This window comes from Candoia aspera, chromosome 9 (assembly GCF_035149785.1).
Source record: "Candoia aspera isolate rCanAsp1 chromosome 9, rCanAsp1.hap2, whole genome shotgun sequence".
In the NCBI taxonomy this organism is placed as follows: domain Eukaryota; kingdom Metazoa; phylum Chordata; class Lepidosauria; order Squamata; family Boidae; genus Candoia; species Candoia aspera.
In genome coordinates this window covers 23232428-23238427 of record NC_086161.1, presented here as the reverse complement: position 1 = coordinate 23238427, position 6000 = coordinate 23232428, and positions in this window count along the sequence as shown.

Sequence of the window (6000 nt, the reverse complement as noted above, 5' to 3'; positions counted from 1 at the left end):
AAAAGGCAGCAGGAAAATACCATCAAAGCAGAAAGAGGCTATCAAATGCATCTGATATCCCAGCCCTTGTGTATCCCAACCCTGATCTTCCAAGCACGTGATATGAACCCACAGGTGACTTTATTTATCTAGAACAATGTTTCTCAACCTTGGCAACTTTAAGATGTGTGGACTTCAGCTCCCAGAACTCCCCAGCTAGCCATGCTGGCTGGGGAACTCTGGGAGCTGAAGTCCACACATCTTAAAGTTGCCAAGGTTGAGCAACACTGCGTTAGAAGGAACCTCATCTATTCATCAGCTTTAAAGCTTTGTGATCCCATTTTTACCTTTCAAAGCCCAATGTGGGTCCTCCTTAATGGAAATGCTCTTCATTTATCCAAGATGGCTTTCTTGATTTTCTGCTTCTATAAATTCTTCTTAATTGCCACGCCAGTTTCCTCATGTTCAGACTCCAAACGATTAGATTGTGGCTTTGTATGTACAGCAGAATACCAGCTTGGTGCTCTGTCAGCCCTTTAATCATGGAATCATCGAGTTGGAAGGGATATTAGAGGTCATATAGCCCAACCCTCTGCCCAGTGCAGGATTCAGTGGAGCTCCTCTGACAGAGGACCATCCAGCCTCTGCAGAAGACCTCAGTAAAGGAGACCACCATGAGGCGACCTGTTCCACTGGCTGGCAGCTTGTAATCTGGAAGTTCCCCCGGACATTTAACCAAAGGCCTTTCTCTGATAGAAAGGACCACATTTTATGCATTTATTTCTTTTCACTTATCTTTTGTTGTACAAATCTGCCCCTTGTAGATCAATTTTATTACAGCCTTTAGCCAGCAAACAAAACAAAGATAAAAGAGGAAAAATAATCAAAACAGACACCAATAAACGTATAAAGCAATCCATCTTAATTCCTACGATGGATCCCTGCCAAAGCCTCAATGCTAAATATCAAAACTCGACAAATTTGTAGGTTGTGGAAGAAATCTTATCCGCGAGCAGAAAATCGACATAGAAGCTGTCAGATTGTCTGGGGACTGCTGCTAGAAGGGGAAAAATAAGGTTGGTTGATTGATTGATTGATTGATTGATTTCAATTTATATGGCTGCCCATCTCACCATCATGACTCTGGATGGCTAACACACTATAACAACAACATCACAATAAACACATAAATTGGGAGATTTGAAAGGTGCTGTATAGAACCTGCAATACAGAAGAACGTGGATTATCGATGCTACTTCTTGGGTGCCATTGGGGCACAATCTGCACCTTATTCTCTTTTTTTATCTGCCACTCCTTTAGAGCATCCATTATTAGGCACATTGTTTTCTATTAGCAGTTTCGGAATACGGGTATAGCACAAGCCACAGTAACACTCATTTTTCTTTGATCACATCATCTCTATAACTTTTTAGAAAAGTTTTCTGAAAAAAAATTTAGGAGTAGGTAATCTTTCCCTATATTTTGGTCTTCCCTCATAATCAGGTTCATATCAACTTGTGTATGTCAACTTTGTTTTTCTGTTCAGGCCTCATCAGGATTCAGTGGATATTTGAATAATTCACTGGCTATTTGAATAATTTGATATTTGGATATTCGACATTTCAATATATTCATAGCCAGTTGCTTTTCAGCCTTTCTGGATGAGTTGAGTTGATAATCTGGAACCGAACCCTTCTTCAACTCTCTCTTAAACCATTGAATTTTCACTCGTCTTTTAGTCACCTTAATTTCTATATCTAAAAACAAAAACTGTCAGTTTTACACTTTTCACTTTCTTCATTGCATTACATACTTCACCCACCATCACCCATGACATCCGGCAATAGATGTAAAGCCGATTGTAATGTCATCACAAGGACTACATCACAATTCAGGCATAAATTCTGAATGGCAGTAGTAGAAGTGATCACTAGCAATGGAGCTAAATAGCTAAACCATTTAAAAATGGTTTCTAAAAATCAATTAAAGTGGGGGAAAAAAGTTAAAATTTCTCTAAGTAAGTAAGTCAGTCAGTCAGTCAGTCAGTAAGTAAATGGAGAACTCTGCATTATGTTTGTTTTTTTTAAAACTCCCTTGATTTATAGGACCATCCTGTCTAAGGCATTTTCATCTTCTGCTCTGAACACTTAGGTGGGAAAAACCAGCATTTAGAATGAAAAATGCTGATATAAATGCTCAGTGTACAAACACCAGTGTTTCCAGTTGCGCAGAACCCGCTCCTTCACTACGAAATGTTTTACACAGAAGGAAGGTCCCCATCGCTGTGGGAAGCAGCATCAGCTCCAGGGCTGTGGTGCAAAGGAGTTAATAAATGCACGATCGGAAAGTGTCTGTCCGATAATGTGGTTCTCCAGGTTTCCGATTTGTCCAGCTGGACTGTTGCCTTGGTGTTAGTCACAGTGAAGGAGACACCACGTCAATCCATATTATATTGGGTTTTACACAATTCTACAATAAGGTCGAGTGATGGGGGCCCCTAATCACCCCTACCGTTTATGAAAAAGGGAGTTGAGGGCCCTGGTTAGAAGAATCCATTACAAATATCCATTCAGAAAATGCCAGGAAATGAATGGATGATCGCTACAGATGCCCAACACCTGCACTTGGTATGGTCAAAAAAGTCAAGATGGTGGCCACACTGATGCAGTGGAAGCTTCATGTGTTTTTTGTGTGTGATGCATGTAAAAACAGGTGGAGCAATGATTGTACCATACCCTGCACACACTTCTGGTGGCCACCAAAGCTGAACTTCTTAAACTTACAATCCTTTCCATCCATTTTTAGAGCCAGTCCTGAGACATGCCAGGCACATTGCTGTTCAGATTATTTTATTATTTCATTTAAAAGTAAACATATTTTAACTTAAATGTAAGTTAACGTAACATAATAAGTTGGTCATTCTTCCTAAAAAGACTTATTATCTGGCAGCAGAGCAAATTCCATTGTATCCTTGCATTCATGATGGTTTTAATTAAGTTTAAAAAGAGTGCCGCGTCTTCCTTCTTTCCTCCCTTTCTTTCTCAAGTCTGGGCTGCGAAACTCTTGACGTCCACTAGGTGGCAATGAAGAGGTACAGAAAGCTCTGAAATGCTGCCATCTAGTGGATGTTGAGCTTCTTACAGACTAGATCCAGCATTCTGCAGTCAGTGATTAACAAGCAGGTTCCTTCCCGCTGCCCAACTTTTCAGGAAGTGGAACCAGTTCTGAAGCATGAAATGGGGATGGAGGGAAATGCAAGGTCCTTTTTTAAAAATGTCTTCCATAGCTCACCTGGCTGTCCAAAGGCCCATCCTATAAAACTGGGAGGGCAATGGGGAGAAGTAAAGGCAATTGGAACATCTCATTAGCTTCCTCTGTCTCTTGCTTTTCATCCCCGTGTCCTACCAGTCCGTAATTGGATTGGTTTCATTGGCATTCAGCTGATGTTCCTGTTTTGAGAAGGAGGGGGGGGATTTTTTTTTTTTTTAAAAGGAGAGCCTTAATCCTCAGATACCAGGCGATGGTGGAAGGGCCTGTTTTCTGCACACCCCGAAGCACCACCATCTTGGAAGATGGTCTAAGCGAGCACCTAATTCCAAAACCGAATGCAGGTGTGCAAAGGGACGCAAACGGCCTCAGGATTTCCTTGCTGGACCAGACGCAGGTTCTGTTTTCACCCTTCCCACAGCAGTCACCCAAACCCCACCAGGGCTCTCTGGTTGCCTGGACTGAGGACCTTCCCTCTGCATCTTCCACCATCTGGGGAGCATCTTTGTTAGAAAGGTGGGAAAAGCCAACTCAGCTGGAACTCACAAAGAGGAAGCAAAAATGTGAACGGAGCAGCAGAGAAAATGACGGAGAAGTGAGGGATGCTGGGTTTCTGGTGTGCCTGTCCCTTCCTGGCAGCCTTCAGCACTGATTGCAGATGAACCTTTTGGCTCAGTTCCTCCATTGATAAGGAATGCATTGTGGTTATCAATATTTATTACTTGGATATGTGTATTGGCATTTTATTGAAATGGCTTTATTATGGCTTATGTTTTACCCTGTTGGTATTTTTGTACACTGCTTAGGGATTATTTTAATGGTAAGTGGTTTACTGGCTTAAATTTAATGATAAGATTTAAATTTAGTAAGTAGAAACATGGCCTGACTGTATTTGGCAGTTCAGATGCAGAGTACCTTGACTGCAATTTTATGTCTCCGATTCTCCTTCTCCTATCAACTTCTTACAGACGAGAAACTCCATAAAATAAGAGCTTCTTTGCCAGGAATTTGCTGCCGACTGTCAGGATACATTAAACTGACCATCTTTTCCTTTTTTTCTACCTGGTGGTGATCTGATGCCTCTAAGAGGGTGGTTAAGCAATCCAGGCCTTTCCTTCTAGAAAGCTGCCAGCTGAGCAGAGGCATTCACCTTGATCCAAAGGGGGGGGGGCTTCAAGGGTGTGGCTGCTGATGCCATCTTGCCTTTTTTGGACACCCCCCTCAGGCAGAGGCCCCTGGTCCCCCGCTGTCACTTTGCAGCTGGTGTTGGTGCCCCTTGTGTTCCAGAAAAGGATGTGGGGGAATGTCTCGCTGTCTTCGCCAAGGCTTGTTGCAGGTGATTGCAATCCCTGCACACACGGGGCGGCCCACCTGTGGTGGTCTCTCATGAAGGATACACAGGCTGCAAGTTTTCTCGGGATGAGAGCTTGTGGTCTCTCATGAAGAATGTAGGAAGAATGCACAGACACAACTTCCTCGGGATGAGAGCCCCGATTCAAGCCGTAAGCTCTCTTTTATTTTCCCCCAGCTAAGCAAGTGCACTAAAACAGTAATTCACATAGCAGAAGGCCGATTGGTCCAAATAGCAATGCATACCTCAGGTAAACACCCCCCCCCCCATAGCCTCCTGGCACAGCTCAGGTTACAGCTCGTGTTGCCTTGTGAGGAAAGTTTTTGCTACAACCTTATTCACTATGGAAGTTCAAGGAAGGTTCAATGTAAATAAGCATCTTGCACAGCTGTTGTGGTTTGCCAGCCAACAGCGTAGCATACAATGCTCTCTACACCCACCCTTAGGCTTGCCAGATTTCAGGCAGAGGAGGACACGGACCATTGGAAAGGAGGAGGCACTAACAGTTTAACCTTCTTGGCGTCCACAACAAAGATAACAGCGAGAAACTGCCGAAGAAAGAACTTAGGCCCACATGTATATGAAATTACTTTTTCCAGCAGCAGAAAGGCTGGTTTTTCAATCGCCATATTTCAATTATTTCAATCAGGAAATCAATTAAATCACGTAAATCTAGGCTGTCGAGTCTGTGGAAGATGGGGGAAAAGAGTGTCAATGACTATTGTTGCAAAAACAGTCCGAAATAAAACATATATACAAACAAGACACTCCAAAAATCGTACAATACTGGATTTTAAGGCGCTGCCTGTTGGACGGAGGACATGAGGACGAAAAGCAGACGCGTCCTCCATTTGCCGGACGTCGGGTGGCTCTACTGGACCTGGCCTCTTCCTTGGAGCGGGGGATTGACCTGGCCCGGGAGGAGCTTTGCCCGGTGCGTGGCGGTGCCGGACGTCGCGTGCATAAGCCAGAGCTGGGGAAACCCGGGTCGAGCGGCTCCGGTTGGGGCGGCATCTGCGCTCTTCCCTCCAGCGCAACAGCTGCTTTCCCGGAAGCGCTGCAACCCGACCCGCGAAGCTCCTGGCAGCCGGTCGGCGTCCGCCCAGCGGGGGCGGGCCTTGGAGTCCTCCCGGGGCGGCGTCCTCCCGGGGCGGGCCTTGGCGTCCCAGAAAAGGGAAGCGGAGCCGGGCAGGGCCGCTTCCAGGGCTGGCGGGCGCGCAGCAGGTAGGCAGGCGGGCGGGCGGCGGAGGCCAGGCGGCCCGGCCGCGGGGACCGGCGCGGGCGCCTGGCGGAGGCGCTGCTTCGGCCGGCCGTTCCGCTTCCCTCGGCCGGGCGCGCAGGGCTCCTCGCTGGGGCCGGGCGGCTGCGGACGACCTCCGGGCGGGCGGGGGCCCGGGGGGGCG